Genomic DNA, 19191 nt, shown 5'->3' on the forward strand with positions numbered 1-19191 from the left:
GTTGACTAAACCAAGGACCATACATAGGAGTTTCCTCCTGCGAGGTTTGGCGGATATTACCTTTCACCCACTCCAGACGTCTATGGAGTATTATGGGAAAAAGGGGTCTGAGTGAAAAAGCACGACTGAGTTACTCTAAATGTCTTACGTTAGTTTTATCGTCTATCCAAACGCGTTGGGCGCCATGTAGTGTAGTTCCTATTATCCCAATAGGCTCTGCGCATTGGAATAATACCTTCAATAGTATAGGCCTAGACCAGACGTTAACTAGGTCTACTACTGTCGATATTAGACTTAAAGTTTTGGGTTTGCCAGCTAGCTCAGAGTTCACTAGAAACTTTCTCGAATAGGCAAGGAGGAGTTGAACCTCCCTGGATAGACAAGAAGGGATTTAGTTTCTGACAACCATAGAACATGACAACTTTGCTCTCCCCTAATCAAGAGTGTATCTCTAGAGTCGTGTGAAAACAAAAGACGACTTATTTTACTCAGTCAGTACGTGCATTCTTAGTCTCACCAGATTGTAGAGAAAAGGAAGAGACGGGCGTGTTCAATAAAAGATGTTATTTATTGATCAGTCTCTTTTCTCATACAAGAGAAATGGATCGATATTATTGCAATACTTATGGTTAAGTAAAGTGCATACATTAAAAGCAGAAGTATAAAATAATACTGTAAAAACATTGATATGGTTTCTAAGCCATATGATGGTTTAAAATGGATAAAATAGATACATACACATATACATTTGACTAATCGTACTCAACTGGTGTTTCTAACTACGCCTACCCCGGATGTACCTGACCTAAGCCTAATACGTGGGCGGGAGTAGAAATTAGCAGTTTAAGTTAAGTTTGTTTTGCCAAGTGACTGACTAAAGAATTCTCTGCAAGGGGTTATTCAGTTCTGTACCTGGAATCTAGGATGAATGAGGGATGGTATCTCTCGTCTCTGGTCTCGATATTCCAGGCTGCCTGCGAGGGCTACCCGGAAGCGCCGGAGCTGGATTTCTCGGCAGAAGAAAACAGCGTCTCGTTCTCAGCGCGTCAGGAAGGCGGGGCTGCGCCAGCGGGGTCTGCTCTGCTCTGGGCTTCGGCAAGTCTGGCTGCTCCGATCTCGTCACCACCGCGTGTGTTTGCATAGGGCAATATCGGTAATATTTATACCTTTAAGGTGCCGAGATTGACGTAAGGATGGACATAGATACGTCAATAAGGATGTCATACGACCTGGTCGTTAGCACATTCTTTTGCTGAAGTTCTCGGTGAAATCAAAACAATGGCCGCAGGGTTTTTCCCAGGTCTGTCATAGGTTTGATTTGTTTTGAGAACTCCGTATGCCTTATCAGGGGCTGGAGGAATATCGCTTGTCTAATTAGATGGCAAGCGTTATGACCTAATCAGATAACACGTTCCTGTGCCGTAGTGTGGCTTAATCAGATAACGGTTTCTGCATCATGGGGGTTTTCTGCCTCATGGGATGGCTGCTAGTTAACTTGTTAACCAGAATAGGGTCAGGAATAGGGGGATCGATACAGAACCTATAGGAATACATCACATTAGCGTGGGTATGGGTTTTGGGGTACAAGGTGATAGTATTTTTAATCCTACACTATCCAACACTTACCCTAGTGTTGCACTCACTGGAGTGGGAATAGTAATTTGTACCATTACACTATGCAACACTTACCCTACTTTTGCACTGACTGGAGTGGGAATAGTAATTTTTACCCCTACACTATCCAACACTTGCCCCACTGTTACCCCAAAAGTATTATGCGTTGTAATTGTATGCGTTAAAGTGGTATGCGGTGTAATGGTATGCGTTGTAATGGTAGTTCTAAAAATGCTTTGTAATGGCATGCCTTGTAAAATCATGTGTTGTAATGCTACTTGCGATGTAAAAACCACTTTGTAAAGGCATGCATTGTAATTGTTTGCGTTGTAACATCATATATTCCTTCCTAATTGCAAATCAGTATGAAATATATCGATGGTTTACGACCTCAATTGTGGTCACAAACTATTGATTTCTTACCGAACCCCAAGTTGGGGTGGTAAATGGTTTGCAAAGAGGAAGGTGTCCCAACGTGAATGGTGGCATGTGACTTCGGGAGGGGCAGCAGTGGTCCTGACCACTGCTGCTCCCCCAACGTTTTCCCACAATGGAAACTTTTCTTAAAAAGGCCTCTATTGTATCCATGAAATTGCAAGAGATAGATCTAAATGTTCGTCTTTCTGACAGTAAGTGATGTCATTGATTGGGGTCTGATATCACAGTAGTGCACAACCAAAAGTGCTGTCAGGCAGAGGTGTCCGGTTCAGGGCTGGACCTCCGTTTCAGGTAACTGATGGAGCGTTGGACCCAGGAGTGATCTGGGTCAGTGCAGATCTGCTGGCCTTTTCTGGAGACGAATCTGTGTTGGAGGAAAGGGAAGTATTATGGCATTTGTGAACAGTAAAGTTGAATGTGCCTACAACATATGGCATCAAGGGATTGAGAATAATACATGAGCATTAACACAATTACACCTTATAGCCTTACTCTTTATTTATTTAAGGTTTTCTGTACAGCTGAACACGTCATTGGCAACGTCAGAGTGCTGAAGAAATTGCATAAAAGATACTCTGGTATGTAAAAGTGTAGGTCATACATACACACTCTTTTCCATATTTCATATAATCAAAATTGCACAAGAGGAAAGGGAGTTGTTTTCCTTCGCTTTTTTTAAATTAACTTCGATTTGTCCTTCAGTAGACTAAGGCTGTTGGCTTGTCCCAAACGTGGAAAGTTAAACTTATGCCTGGAGTAGTTGTGTTGGCTTAAAAAGAGTACATAAAAGTGTTGTTCTGAGTACTGGGAGGGCGGGGTCTGCTATGCCGGATTGTGGGCGCAGCACCAGCAAAAGGATTAGCAGAGTGTTTTTTGTCTAGTGAATTATCCCCCAGATTCATCAAAGACCCGTTTTGCGAGTCTTCAATAGCGATTCATAAGGAATCGCTATTAAGGACTTGCAAAACGGTATTCATGTAGGAATTGCAAAAAATATTGCGATTCCTACATGTTCCTTATTTGCGATTAGCAAATTGCTAATCGCAAATAAGGAATAACTACCCATGCATTCCTATGGGCCTACAGGCCCATAGGAATGAATGGGGAGTTATTCCTTATTTGCGATTAGCAATTTGCTAATCGCAAATAAGGATGCGATTTCAAGGGTGCAGGGGTGTCCAAAGGACACCCTGTAGCACCCCTGAAATGTGAATTTACACTGATGTTGTGCACACACATGTCCAAAGGACATGTGTGTGTGTAACATGCAACTTAGAAAAATGCATTTAAATGCATTTTTCGCAGTTTTCGCTATTTACCACGAGGTTTGACTTCGTGGTAAATAGCGGTCCTAAATTGCGAATTCGCAATTTTTAAATGTTTTATGAATAGCATTTAAGGAATCTCTAATAGACATTCCTTAAATGCTAATACTCGCAAATTTGCGAATTCTTTATTAGCGATTATTGCATTTGGGATGATGAATCCCAAATGCAAAAATTGCACTCGCAAAAGGGCCAGATTCTCAGAATCTGGCCCTTTTGCGAGCGCATTTCGCTTGATGAATCTGGCTGTAAGTTCTCTGATTCATCACTTGTTTATCTCTCTGTTTTCGGTCTTTATTTATTTTTTTTTAAATTTGTTTTATTGTTGCATCAAGGTATACGGTACAGTGTGAATAAGCCGCTGACGTGGCCTCAACATTCAGCCATGCGTGCAACGTGTTTTTTATTTAACCAACTGGTACAAATATTCATTTCCTCCAGAAACAATACATACCATGCAGCCATGTGTGCAGGTCAGAAGACAATGAACCTGTATAGCTAGGAGGACAGTGCATGAGAACAGGAATATAAAGTCGCGTCTCAAAGGGCGGGGGATCGGGGCCTGTTCAGTCCGTGTAATGGTGTTACCAGAAAACGGGGGGGACAAAACCGTGGGGGGAAGCATGTGGGCGCTAGCGCGATGGAAGTATCGGCGATGGGCGCCGGGGGGGGGGGGAGGGGAATAAACGGGCCTGCACTCCAGAAAGGCGGGAAGTCAATCAGGATGCAGGGGGTATCCGGACCCTACCTCAGGGAGGGGGACAACAGACAGACGTAAACGGTCTCCCCGGGTCGAGGGAGGGGAAGGGGTAGGTGGGTCACCCACTTGCGTGGACTGTCGAAAACTGTAGAGGAGCATGGCCCATTCCATGGATATGGGAAATTTACGCGCACCCCTGGCTTCTTCCTCTCTAAGAGCATCCTCCTCCGCCGCCGCCCATTTACCGACTGCCCCCGTCCATGCTGCTATAGGGGGGCCCTCCGGGGATCGCCAGCGCATGGCTATGCATCTGTTCGCCAGCAGGAGCGCTAAGGACACGAAGCGCCTATGCACTGGGGCTTGCTTAGGGACATGGAAGATGCCTAATGCGCTAGATTCCCAGGTGGATAGTGTAGTGGGACCTGTCAGGTCAGACAGTGTGTTGTGTACCGCTTGCCAAAAGGGGTGAAGGTCCGGACAGCTCCAGAACATGTGGCGAAAGTCTGCAGCAGGGGAGCAGCATCTGGGGCATAAGAAAGGTGTGGAGGGATAGAACTTCTGTAATCGCGCTGGGGTGAGGTACGCCCTGTGTAGGATATAGTATTGGATGTTCTTGAAGCGGGCGTTCCTAGATACGCGTTTAGGGGCCTCGAGCGCTCTAGTCCACTCCGAGTCATGCAGTGCGCGACCTATATCCCCCTCCCATGTAGCCCGCAATGTTGTCAGAGGTGCGTGTAAGAGTTCCCGGATGGATTTATACAGCCAGGTAACTAAGTGGCGTCCCACCCCCATACGCAGGACAGCGTGTATTACTGGATGCGTATCTGGCTCGCCAGTACAGAGATTAAAATGGGGCCGGTATCCGTCAATCAGCTGTCGATATCTGAGGAATTGGCCCGGAGGGAGCCCGTATTCAGCGGTCAAGCGGTCAAGGGATTTTAACTGGCCTTCCTCAAATAGCGATTCCAGATCCGTGATGCCGCAGTGCGACCATTCGGAGAAGAACGGAGCTGTGTAATAGGAGTCTTGCCTGGGGCTGCCTACCAGTGGTAACAACGGGGAATACGGAGGCCTATTAGGGGACATTCGGTGGATCCGCATCATGCACCGGCGCGCTATCGCCACTTGGAGGGGGTACGTACGCCGTGGCTTGGTGCCCGGGAGAAGAAGACGGGTGAGTTCCGGGGTTGCGATTCTGCCAGTCGAGGTGACAGTCTCCTGGGGATAACGGTCCGCCGTCCAGTATGATAGCCATTGGAGTTGTGCCGCAAGGAAATATGACTCGAAGGACGGAGCTCCGAGTCCTCCCAGCGTCGTAGGAAGTTGAAGGGTTTTCAGGGCGACCCTATGGCGGCCCTCGCCCCAGATAAGGGTCCCTAAGAGGGAGTCTACGTCGCGGAAGAAGGATCTGGGTGGTATTACCGGCAAATTCGTGAAGTGGTAAAGGAGTCGGGGGAGCATTATCATTTTGGCTAGAGCTATTCTTCCTATCGGGGCCAGTGGGAGCTTATTCCAAAAAGCGACCGCCGGGCGCAGATTGGCAAGTGCTGTGCGGTGATTCCCCTCGAAAAGGTCAGCCGGGGAGTGATACAAGCGGACACCAAGGTAACGGGGGGCTTCCGCGGACCATGAGAGGGTATGTGCTCCGAGCCTGACTACCCGGGGGGATAGGTTCGGGTGTAAGGGTTAAACCGTGGACTTGTCCCAGTTCACCTGCAGTCCCGAGGCTTCTGCGAAGTCCGCCAGCGTCGTCCCTATAGGGGTTATGTCCATTTCGATGTCACGGACGTATATGAGAAGATCATCCGCGTACATGGACACGCAGTGCGTGTTGTCTGCAAGTGGAATGCCCCATTCCCTACCTTCCTGACGAAGCCGAATCGCCAGCGGTTCGACTGCTAGCGCAAACAAGAGAGGCGACAGGGGGCACCCTTGTCTCGTACCTCGCCGAACTGCGAATGCTGGTGATATGCGTTTCCCGATACGTACCCGCGTGGTCAAGTCGGTATACAAGAGGCGTGTGTACGCTATGAGCGTTGGGCCAATATTTAGGCGCTGCAAGATTGAGAAGAGATAGGGCCAGGTGAGGGTGTCAAACGCCTTCTCCAGGTCCATAATGAGGCAGGCGGCGCGGGGAAATCTGCCACGTATCTGGTCTTGAACGTGGAAGATCCGGCGGAGGTTCTGGGAGGTGTTCCTTCCCGGGACAAAGCCGCATTGATCTGGGTGGACCAGCGGGCGTATAATCTGCACATAACGGTCAGCCAGAATTTTCCCCAGGATTTTACAGTCGGCCGACAGGAGCGTGATGGGGCGATACGACCCCATGTGGAGTGGGTCTCTGTGGGGTTTGGGAAAGGTGACAATCACGGATTCCCGCAGTGACTGGGGTAACCTCCCTAGATGAAGAGACGTCTCAAACACCCGTGATAAATGGGGGACTATTAGTGGCGAGAAAGTCGAGTAGTACTCCAGCGGGAAACCGTCCAGTCCCGGCGCTTTATTCCTGGACATGGCACATATTGCCTGGGTGATGTCAGAGGGTTTTATCTTGGCGTCGAGGGTGCGCTTGTCTATATCCGAGATCGCGGGCAATGTCAGTGGGTTCAAAAAACGATCCACAGAGAATGGGGAGGATTGGGCCGGGGCCCCGTACACTTGCGTATAGTGGCGCTGGAACGCTAAGAGGATCTCGGCCTGCGAGTGTACCAATACACCGTCCGGATCGACAATATCCGTGATTGGCTTGATTTCTGTATCCTGCCTTGCCATCCAGGCTAGTAGCGCTCCAGTTTTATCTCTGTCCTTATGCACCCTAGAGGCGTAAGCCCTAAAATTGTATCTGCGGAGGTCAGCGCAGGCAGTCTGATACTCCGTCTTAGTCTTGGCCACGAGCACGGCGTGCTCCTCCGAGTCGTCAGGCCGTTTAGTGAGTGCGGCCAAAGATTGTTCCGAGGCTTGGAGCGCCCGTTCCAAGGTGCGACGCACTCCCACCACCTGCTTGATGCATTCTCCCCGCGCCACCACCTTAAACGCGTCCCATTCCACTAGTACCGACGATGCCGTGTTAGTGTTGTGCGTAAAATAGTCGCGGATACTGGATTCGTGTGTGTCTCTGAATACCGGATCTGAAAGGCAGTCCCTAGGGAGGCGCCAGGTGGGGACCGGTGGGTGCGGGGGGCGCCAAGTTAGGCGAATGATATGTGCATCATGATCCGAGAGGATCCGACCCAGGTAATCTGTGGAAGTGATCTTGGGGAGGATCGGTGTAGAGCAGAGGAAACGGTCCAGGCGGACCCTGAGGTTGTGTGGAATCGAGTGGAAGGAGTAAATGCGAGTCAGTGGGTGTAGGTGTCGCCATGCGTCAGTGAGTGCCCAGTGCGTGGTCCATGCCCTGAAGAGTTCTGCCTGTCGGGGAGCCGGGGAATGTGCGGGGGGAGGATGCGAGCGGTCCAGGGTGGGGTCCAGCGTGCAGTTAAAGTCACCTCCCAACACCCACGGAACTGTAGTGAACTGGGCTAGAACGCCCGTGAGGTGGTCCCAAAATGTGTCCTGATCTGTATTGGGGGCGTAAATGCTGCCAAGGAGTACACCCTGACCATCAAGTATTCCCTCTAGGAGCGCATATCTGCCCTCTCTATCTATCACTCGTCGGAGCTCTCGGAAGGGAGTACCTGGCCTGACCCAAATTAACGCGCCGCGCGCAAACGCTGAATAGTGAGTGGCACAGAAGGTCCCTCGCCATTTGACCTGCAAGCGAGAGAGTTCGCTGGTGTTCATATGCGTCTCTTGCAGGAACGCAATACTTGCTGACATACGTTTAACGTATGAGTAAACAGAGTAGCGTTTGCTGGGCGTGTGCAGGCCCCGCACATTCAGTGTAAGGACATTTATGTCTGAGCGTGAGTCCGCCAGTCGTACGGTGTCATGAGTGGGAGAGGGACCCCCTTGAAGCCCCCGACGGTCGCCAGTGTGTATGTGTCGCGTGTATGTCTAGTGCGCCATGCTTCCACAATCATGGGGGAGGGACTTGGGGAATTAACAGTAAACAGAACCTTGGGTGGGAAACAGTCCCAATACTGAGGATATCTCACCGGAGGTGGCATATCCAAACAAGTGTCCCACTAGGGGAGAAATACAACGGGTATCTGCGGGGGTGGCAGCATGTGTCGCTGCTGGGCCTGTGCGCGGGTCGGGCTCTGGTAGGATAAGCGTCTATCGCTCGCAAGCGCTCACAATTATTAAACAAAGCAGTCTAGGCTCCTAGACGTCGCGCAATACAATAGGTCACCATGAAAAGGATATAACAGTGGAAAGTTCTGACATCATGAGGAGGTGCCAGGTCATGAAGAGGCGCCAGGTCGGTTGGCCAGGGTAGCGTCCAAGGTGTGCCCCGCAACAAGGGGGGAGGAGATCGGCCCGATCCCTGACATTGTTCCATCACTGTCCCGGTCCTTCTCAGGAGTGAACAGGTGTGGTTGACCCTCCAGATCCGACGTCGTGGGCGACGTGCGCAGTCCGGTCACCGCTTTCAAGGCCTCTCGTCGCTCCTGCATAATTTGTGTGAGGTCGGGTGAGCCCGTGGGGGGTGACTCCCGGTCCCTGGGGCGGCCCGATCGGGCCCGGCTTGCCCCTCGTCGTCTGGATCGTCTAAAGTCGTTGTTGCGAGCTCTTTGGGGTCCAGGGTTAGGGATTATTGGGCAGTGAAACTCGGCCCAATCCTGTGCTTCCTCCGCCGTGTTGAAGAAGAGGGCTTTCCCTTTGTGCAGCACTTTCAGGCGGGCCGGGAACAGCAGGGAGTATTGAAGATCATTTGCGCGGAGGCGTCTCTTGACATCTAGGTAGGTGGAGCGCTGGAGCTGGACTTCTCGTGCATAGTCCGGAAACACCATTACATGTTGGTCCTCCACTTGTAGGGGGCCCGCCGTCCGGGCCGCACGGAGCACCGCGTCGCGGTCTCGGAAATGCAGGAATTTAGCCAACATGGGTCGCGGAGGAAGGCCCGGCTTGGGCGCCCGGGCCGGGACCCTGTGGGCCCTTTCAATGGAGAAGTATGGCGATCTGTCTGCCTCCGGTGTGAAAGATTTGGTCCAGGACTCCATATACGTCAGAGGGTCCGAGTTCTCGATCCCTTCCGGCAGACCGAGGACGCGGATGTTACATCTTCTGGAGCGCCCTTCCAAGTCCACTGTGCGTTCCTCGAGGGCCGCCACGCGGTGTAGGATCTCCTTCAGCTCCGCGTCCTGTGTTTTCATCGCAGGTTGCAGCTCGGACACGACTCGTTCTCCCTCCTTCACTCTGTCCGCCAGCTTGCGATGGTCGTCACGGATTAGACTGATGTCCGTTGTTAGGGCGCCTAATCGTTCTTCCATCGAAAGGCGGGACAATTCGATTGCTGCCAGCACCTGGTCCAGCTTTGCCGACAGTGTAGGGTCGGTTTGCGACGCGTGGGCTTGCGTCCAAGTTCTTGTTTGCGGCATCCTCTCGGGGGCCGTCTCGGGGACAGTCGTCCCTTTCGAGGAATTAGGTTTCCCCATGAGTGCTGTCTAAGATGGAGAGGGGACTCCCAGGTCCCCGTGCACTTTGCGTTCAACGGGTCACCTCCCTTCGTCGCGTTCAGGTAGGCAGCAGCTCAACGCAGGTTAAACGACCAGACCCATGCAATCCCGGGGCAGTCACTGCTCCACGTCTAGAGGACCTCCGCCAGGTCAGGGCGCTTCTCAGTAACTTGTGACTGCAGGGGGCGTCAATCCAGGTAGTAGGAGACGTACAACCGGGGGGCACCACCACCATTGGATGCCCTCAGTGAGACTGGATCTTGCGTCCCCACTTCCCCGGTGCGCAGCGCTGTCTCCCAGGCTACCCCCGGGGGGGGGGGGGGCCAGGGGGTAGGGTCCAGGGAGGTCCCCCCAGGCCGAGAAGTGTTCACGATATGGCGTGCCACCGCCTCAGGGACAGAAGAGCACCGCGCCTCCGAGGTAGGTTCCACGTTGTTCACGGCGCCCTGGTCTCCTCGGGCGCCATCTTAGGGTCAGGCACCCAGGTCCTCCGGACCAAACGAACAGATTGAGGCGTTCTGGCTCCCCCCCCCCCGGGAGCAGGGGTCGGTGCAGTCCGCGATCCCTCAGCAAGCACCAGAGGGGGCAGGGGGGGCCGCCGGTACACGGGAGGAGAAGGGGGGGGGAGAGGGAAGGGCCGACACCTACCGCCTCCAGGGGTCGTGATCGCCCGAGGGGTCCAGCACTACACAGGCGGCACCTCCGCTGGTGTCCTCCGGGCCACGGCGGTGAGCTGGACAGCCTCGGGGCCGGGCTCTCAGTCGTGAGGAAGCGCCGGTACAGCGCTACTACCTCAGAGCGGCCGCCATTTTGCGCGCCAGGCCGCCTTCACAAGTCGTCTGCTCCGTAGTGGACGTCTGCTGTCCGTTGCTGCGTACCTCACCAGGGCACCGGTGCCGTCCTCAGTCCGCTTCGGCGCGGGGTCGCCCCCCCGGGGGCAGGAGTCCGGCAGCGCCACCAGATGTAGGAGGAGCCGCGCCCGCCACCTCCGGCGCTCGACACTTGGCTCCAGATACGAAGAGGGACCGGTCAGTGTCCGGCGGTCATCCGCTGCTCTCACAATGCAGCCAGAGGGTGCCCCACTGCAGGTAAGCTGCTATGGGGTAGTCGCTGGTAGGCTGAGGCTCCAGGCGATCATCGGAAATGGGCAAGATGCTAGCCCGATCGCGGAGCCTCAGCAGGACACAGCCGCCATCGTGGCTTGCTAAGCCACGCCCCCCTCTGTTTTCGGTCTTTAGTAATGAAATTTAATTTCTTATATTAGGAATGTGAGAGAGTTATGATGCAGGGCGTTGTAGATGATGCACTCAGATCGCATCATCGATATATCAGGATCCACTTAAGTGTTTTAGCACAAGGGGGACCAGTTTTATCTTTTGCAGTTTCAGTTCTGACTTGATAACGCAGCTGTCTGCAGAAGCAATTGTTACCAATTCTTTATAATATACATAGAGAAGGCTTTGACTCCACCCAGCCTCACATTGACAAATCGGGCAATCGGCGACCGTCCATGGGCCTGTGGCAGTGCTTCATTTGAGCAGGTGGTTTCCGGTGCTTGGCACCAGCACTTAATTGTCAACACCACACCTATTACAGTCTGCCACATGGCGGCGTTGCTCATCTAATTTAGAGATGAGCAGCACAACGATTGTTTAGAAATAAAATATATAATAAAAATTACTAATACCTGCCTCCCTAGCTATTCTTTTAGTTTTGATGACCTCAAATAATCTGAACTATCGCACTTGTAAGTGAGAGAGTTGTTTCGGTACCGTCTTTGGCAGCGGTGACAGGGGCACTGGGTGGTGCAAGGTGCAGTGGCCTCCTGATCACTGCCCTGGCCCTGATTATTTTACAATTTAAACACTGGCCTATTGTTGAGGTCCGTTGGTGAGCCAGATTTTTGGTGGCCTTCTCAGTCTACTCGCATGGGCACAATGTCACAGGCTGTAGTTCAAGCCATTGCATACAGATAATGAGCCTGACCTGATACCCATTGAGGTCAGGCTGCTGCATTGTTAGAGGCAGGATGACAATGGGCTGCTCCGGCTGGCACAGCATGAGTTGTGTCTGCCCTCTGGCTTCCCCCAGGTGTGACAGCGGCCTCAAGGAGCTGCTGATGGGAAGCCATTAGCACCTGCTTTGCAAGGAACTGGGGCAGGAGAAGGACTAGAGCGGGTGGTGGGTGGTTGGTGAGGGCCAGCAAGGGGGCTCTTCAGTTACTTTTGTCTCCCTCCCCTACATGGAACAGGCAGAGATAAATTAGTCTCTGCTGTTCTCCGTTGCCTGGCATAAATCAATTACTGCAGTCAGAGAGATTGTGACATTTTGACTTTGAAACTGGGAAACCAGTTTGAGTCCCAGCATCAGCTCAACATACTGTGATTCTGGGCAGATCACAAAAAAAATGTATCTGACCGTCTGTAATGTTATCTGGTGCTCATGTAAAGCACTCCAATGCCTCTGGGTCAATTTTGTGCTACATAAGACTGCATGCATTTGAGGAAAGTGACACATTTCTTTTTTTGCATTTACACACTAGCATCATTCCCGTTACTGGAATTTGCACTTGATGTTTGCAGTAATTTAAACAAAAAAAGATACACCTTTCACTAGTCTCTGGGCATTAGAAGGCCTTTCTTGAGTACAGTAAAAAAAAAAAAATATATATATATAAAGATATATATATATATATATACATGCGTGCGCTGCTGCGGCTTGAAACGCTGTGAGAGCCGAGGAGGAGCTGAGTTTTCATATATCTATATATATATGGATGTATGACACTACAACGCATGCTTTTACCACGCATGCTGTTACAATGCAGTTTTTACAACGCATGCTGTTACAACGCATAGCGCTTTGGGGTGCTGGATAGTGAATAGTTTAATTTACTATTCCAACTCCAGTCCCCATGGATAGTAGGGAAAGTGTTGGATAGTAAATTAAATCTATTCCCTATCCTAGAGCGCCCCCCAGTGCAATGCGTTGTAATAGTTTTCGTTGTAAAACCTGCGTTGTAATAGCACTGCGTTGTAAAAGTTTCGTTGTAAAGGATGTTTCCCATATATATATATACATATATATATATATATATATATAGATAGATACAGATATAGATATAGATATTCTCGTTAGTTCGCTGCCCGAGCAGTTCCCAGCCAACGACGTTTATGCCGTCCGCGGCAGCAGCAGCCACCTCAATCTGCAAAAGTTCCTCGTTTACACCATCACCATCCAGCGTAAAAACAAGGGACAGCACACTAGGAAACTGCACAAAACTTTATTGTGCACAAATATTTAAGTCCTTAAATATTTGTGCACAATAAAGTTTTGTGCAGTTTCCTTGTGTGCGGTTCCTTATTTTTACGCTGGATGGTACTTTTGCATATATATATATGTGACCAATAGCCTGTGAGCTCGAAACGCGTCTGTTTGTGCCTGATTAAATAATTTAATCGTACCTGGCTGGTGTGGCATGCGTCCTTTGAAAGAGTAAAGAGGATTCTGTGGATATATATATATATGCATATGATCGTAACCTAGCAGTTTGCTTCAAAAGGTTGAGATCTGCAAACGTGGCTGCCCGGGCCTAATTGTGGACCCAAATCATCACTGGCTCCACCCATTACTCTGTCATCTCTTGCTGTTGGCAACTTGGTTCATCATTTTGCCTCCAAGGAAGGGTTACCATTGGAATTAATTAGGGATTATATTAGATCTGAATAGTATGCTTAATCATCACATTGTTTGTCATATTCATTTATTCTCCTACATGTGTTCAATCTAGAAAGCAATGCTTCTTTGCTACTTTTTACCCCAGCATTGACAAGGCCAATAGGAGAGGCTTTAATGCAACACACAGCAAAGCATGGAGACAGCATTTGTAATTGCATGCTTTTACATGCATTAATGCATCAAAGTCAGACCTATTGGCTTTGCCAGTGGTTGTTAAAGGTAGTACTGCCGCTGGAGGATGAAACCAGTTTTCCTAAATTCTTCAGAAAAACATGTGTGTGTTAGTGCTGAGGCCCACAACAACGTACTGAAGGTTCGTTACTAGGAAGCTGTTTAAAGGTGCCAAGTCTTGGTGGGATCCCGCAGCAGCTATGCAGCAACCAATCACATGCCTGACGAAAGTCGGTCAACTACTGCCTCATCACAGTCTTCATCACTGCTGCTCTTGGAGTCCGGTATTTTTTAATAGCAGGACACTCCTCAAACTCCGTTTTTCAGAGGTGGGTGGCAAACAGCAGTACTTTTCCTTTGGACATATCATTTGACGTGGATGTGCCCTTCCTCAAGGGACAGAAACATTGTAAACAAGCAGTGGTAACACCAATAGGTCTGGGATTAATATGCTAACACATGCAGCGTTAGCACATTAGAGTGAGACACTCATTTGGAAGCCAGAAGGTGAGGATAGAGAGGGCTATTGTTTATGCAGTTCAATGAAAGCACTCCAGCAGAGGTGCAAGGATATACCTAAACAACCAATAGCATTGGGTGAGAGATAAATACTCCATGGTGCTGAGCCAAGACATCATTGAGAAAGTCTCAAGAGGATGGCTGAAGGAGTTGATCAAGGTGATCAAGGAAAAAAGTAGTCCTCAAGGGCAGGATCCAAATCGCATTCTGTGCTTATAAGCAATAGGTTGGTTTGACAGCTAAACTGCCAAAGGCCCACCCAAGGAGTGACCACAATTAACCTGTATTTTAAAAATTGAACTATAAACAAACTGAGATGTTTTAGACTTGGAAAAAATATATCTATAAGCCACAAAACAATAAAAAACTTTTATACGTTGTTCCAGTTAGATGCACGTGTGGGGAATTTGCTCAGTTGACAACCTACAAATGCATTAGATTGCTAGTACCTATCAAGTTAAAATGGACAGTTTCAGTTTCATTTGGCAAGATACCACCCTTTAAATTAAAGGAGCAGGGTGGCGGCACTAAGATAATGATCACTTTATCGGGCTTAGAAGCAACTGAACTTTACCCAGAGTGCACATAAGTGCCACAATTTTAAAAGTAATCATTCAGGATTTCTCTTCCCTATCTCTGAGAATCGAAAGATAAATGCGGACAAACGTTAATGGCACAAACCAGAAGTATTAGAATTACTGTGATATTCATCGAACTTCTTTCAAGCTTTGGGTCTGGAACACTTGCATCATGGATCTTGTAGTTTTGCATTACATGAAAATTATGGATTTATCATTCCTGCTAGGGAAGATGTTGATAGCTCAAATTGACTGAATGTGCCAACACGACTTGGGGCTCATGGCAGAACCATGCTAGGGGTTTGTGCGGGGTTACAGATGTGGAGAAAACCCATTTACCGCCAAACTGTGGCATCGTTGAGACTTCCTTTTTTTTATTTTTATTATCATTGTAAGAAAGAAAAAAAGAGAAAAGCAAAAACATTTCTTAGTTACAACCATCATTATACATAATTAATACAGAGGAATCAATTGTAACACAATTTTCAAAAGGAAAACAGATATCATAAGTACATATTGTGGCGGTCTTAGCAGCATTTTTAAAGTCAAAACTCAAATAAACGTTCCCCAGATTTTCTCTCGTTTTCTTAATGAGGATGGCCCCGTTATCTTTGCTAATGATATTTCCATAGTATAAATTTCATTGACTAGAGTCCACCACTCCATGACATGCGGAGGTTTCGAAGAAATTCAAGCCCTAGCGATTGTCAATCTTGCACAGCCAAATATAATAGTATTCAGGTCTTTATGAGGACCATTCACATCCTGTAAATCTAATAAAATCATATGAACAGATAAAGGCGGAAATATAATTTGCTTCTTAATGAGAACACCTTCTATTCCTTTCCAAAACTCGGACAGAGTGGGGCAAGAATAAAGCATATGCTCCAAATTGGCAGCAATCAGATCGCATTTGGAGCATTTAGTACGATCACTCAGTAAGTTTCTTGATGGCCAGCTAATAATTCTTTGAGGAGTATAGTATAATTGACAACTGGTTCTATACAGTTGAAGTCTTATATTGGAAGATTGGACCACTTGATTGATTTGACAAAGAGAAGCAGATATCTGATTTGATGTTATATTTATTCCTATTCTAGTGGTACATTTAGCCGCCAAATTACAACAATCATCACCTTTCATCTGAATTAAGTATCTATAACTTTCACTTATAAGTGATTTAGTCCTATCAGAGTATAGACAATTTAAAAGGTCAGAATGACAAACTTCGTTGATTTTCATTTTCCGAACTAAGAAATCCTGAATTTGCATATATTTGAAGTAGATACCATCATTCAATTTATAGCATCGGTGAGACTTCCAATCAGAGTACGGGAGTGTGAGGGCAAACAACAGATAAAGAAGAGTGTACACGAGAGAAATAGAGGAGACGACTCTAGGGAGAGGAGAGTCAGTGGTTTAATGGCTAACGGTTCAGAAACTCTTTCACACTCTAATTTGCTGTATGTTGGAACTAAAACTAGTAATCCAAACACATAATGACAACTGAAGCCTTAAATGACTCTGCTGCAGCATCAGTCATGGAATGAATGTGGTGCAGAACGGGGAGCCAGAGCAGATGCTGGATTTCAAGGGCATGTGGTCTCACATCCTTTTTTACTCTAGTTGTGATCCTGGGCAACTTGTTTTCTGATCTATGGTATTTTTAACCAGTCACGTTAATGATATTTTTATACTTAATTAGCATTCACATAGCACACAATCTGTTGGAGTGCCCCCAAGTGGTGGCTCTGCTATCAAAGGACTCAGACTGTCAGATGCATGCGTTAACTGAGAGATAGTTCTGCTATTTTAGCCATAAGCCTGTGAGTGGGGCAACTGTCTGAGGCATGAGCTAGTAACTTCTGTGTAGACAGATAGCTCTGCTGTGTATAATTTTGGCCTGTAAAATCTGTGCAACCTGAGGAATTGCACTGCTAAAGTCAAAGCATGTACCTACTTTTAAACATCGCTGTATTGTGTCAGCCTTCAGCCCGTAAGATCTGTGGGACCAGAGATATAGCACTGCTGTCTCAAAGCTAATGCCAGTAAAATCTATGCAACCATAAATATTGAAAGATATCTCTGCTGTGTGCCTCCTGAGATTGTAAGTTTTTAGTTTCAGTATTCCATCAAAGTTTTGATTATTTTTTTTTGGTGGGGGGATTTAGGGCCATATGTAGGAAGCCTATTTGCAATCGCAAATCATTTGCAATCGCAATTAGGGCAGTGTGCTATGTAGCACACAAAAACACACATGCAAAATAAGGAATCGCAAAATTTGCGATTCCTCATTTTGCTATTGAATTTAAGGAATCGCAAATTGCGATTCCTTAAATGCAATGTAGGAAGCACCCAAGTTGTGCAAATTTTGGCTTAAGGAATCGCAAAATACCACCAACTTCAGGTTGTTAGTATTTTGCGATTTCTTTGAAAAATGCACTTTTTGGCATTTTTCAAAGTGCCATGTGGGTCACATACATGCCCTTAGGACATGTATGTGGGCCACATGTGCACACATGTTAATTTCAGGGGTGCAAAAGGGTGTCCTATTGACACCCTTACAACCCTGAAATTGCATTCTCAATTTGCGATTCTCTAATTGAGAATCGCAAATTGAGAATATCTTCCCATTCATTCCTATGGGCCTTCTAGCCCATAGGAATGAATGAGAAGGTATTCATTATTTGCGAATCTCAATTTGCGATTCCAAATAAGGAATAAGTGGGATTCGCAAAAAATGTTGCTAATCCTAACTACATTGCGTTTTGCGATTCTCTAATTGCGATTCCCTAAAAATCGCAATTTGAGAATGGCAAAACACAGATTACCTACATACGGCCCTTAGAGAGATTGAGTGGAGGTTGGGTGACAAGACTCTCAACAACTGTCCAATCCTAGTATTCTAATAGGCATGTGAGGTTACTTTGTGAATATTTAGCGTGTAACTCGCTCATCGCAGATCCAGGGAAGTGCAGTTTAGTTCATTAATGAATCAAACGAAGTGGTACAATTGTTTCTTCGATGCTAATTAATCCAAATTATGAAATGCTGAGTTGCCCTTTCCTGCATTCAAGACCGTGACACACACACCTGCAGCAGGGGCAATAATCTACTGAGAAATGTTACTGCATAATTGAATATGCTATCAACGTGAGCCGGGCCCTCTTCCTGCACACTTATCCTGCACATCTCCTGCCTTCCCATCGTAGTCCCCTCCCAACCTCTGTCCCCTCCTGTACCATTTTCTCCATTCAGATCTATGTTTTGAATTGGTTAATCTCCCAGAATCATCCCAAACCTTTGGAGATTACCCTTGGAATTCAGGTTTGGGGTAGAGATGCGGAGAGATTTGAGAATAAATACAAGTTTGAAAAGACGTCTGAATCACCCGAATCTCTCCTAGTCAGTGCTCGTATGCCCACAAACCACGAAACTACTAACCAGAAAGTAAACCCCTTGAAGGATATCTCCCAAACCATGAGGAATAGTGTCCAGAAATGGGAGGAGAAGTGAGAAACTATGGAGCACTTACACGACGGCTGGCATGGAGCACTGGCTGCTAGTGATGAAGTAATCCTGGACCTGGGTCAGCGGGATCCTCCGGGGGGGCGTAGAAGAAGCAGCAGGGGGTCGTGGCATATGCACCAGCTGAGGAAGAGAAAAGCCAAGACTGTGAGTGCTGGTCCATATTTTACTCGATACTACAAGATGAGAGAAGAAGAGGGCCCACTTTATCCCAAACCATACGCCGCGGCCAGGGCGACTGACGCTGGAATCTGGGGACCACGGTTCGATCCCCGGCTCCGGCGGCAGGTTAGCCCAGCACCATGTGACTCTGGGCAATAGCTCGCTTAATCTTCCCGACGGCCCCCCAGCGCCTAGAGACCCTTACGGGTGATTGTGCGCTTTACAAATGTGGACTTTACTTTACTTTACTCGGGTCATTTATCGTCCCTAGCTGGTCCTTTTGAAGCTTGATGCTCTAAAATACCCAATCATACGGAGGACCATCCCCATAGCACCGTGATGCTCACAAAAATGCTGTTTATCTGGCTCAATCAAATTTACCCGAGGCCAAGCACAGAGCCACACACACCTGTGGGTTGACAAGCGCACACATGCAAAAAACACACCAATGCGCACACGAGCCCCCGCGTTCTCGCCCCCATTAAATGGCAGCTCTATGGATATTGAGGTTTCAGGATGGTAATGGTCTCAGTCTGTGTTGCAGAGGTACACAAGTGCACCCTGGGACTTTGATGATAAAATCTGCATCTAGGGATCTGCAAAATGGGGAATAATCCACTTCCCTCCATTGGAGGAGGCCTGACAGGCTGCCTGGTGTGCAGAGACGTCATCATGTGGCATGAGAAGGAACTGTGGTGTTGAGTGAAAGCGCAGGACTCACCAGAAGCAGCCAGACCCTCAGAGCAGAAGGCAGCCAGGATGAAAACAGAGGCAGCAGCCAGGGAGAGCTTCATGTCACATTTTAGTCTGGGTCTGAGCTCTCTGCAGAACTGGGTCCGTGATTGAACTGTGGTTGACTG

The 19191-nt window shown here is 48.2% G+C and overlaps 1 long non-coding RNA gene across 1 annotated transcript in view; it reads right to left on the bottom strand.

Moving 5' to 3' along the window:
* LOC144822274 (uncharacterized) overlaps nucleotides 1-19191 on the bottom strand; it is a 31162-nt gene extending 11971 nt beyond the window's left edge. Inside the window, exons 1-3 of the long non-coding RNA XR_013608595.1 lie at nucleotides 19053-19191; nucleotides 18177-18292; nucleotides 1558-2416 (exon numbers count right to left, since the gene is read on the bottom strand). This is a non-coding gene — a long non-coding RNA (uncharacterized LOC144822274). The remainder of the gene's footprint in view (nucleotides 1-1557; nucleotides 2417-18176; nucleotides 18293-19052) is intronic.

Source organism: Lissotriton helveticus, chromosome 3_1 (assembly GCF_964261635.1).
Source record: "Lissotriton helveticus chromosome 3_1, aLisHel1.1, whole genome shotgun sequence".
Classification (NCBI taxonomy): domain Eukaryota; kingdom Metazoa; phylum Chordata; class Amphibia; order Caudata; family Salamandridae; genus Lissotriton; species Lissotriton helveticus.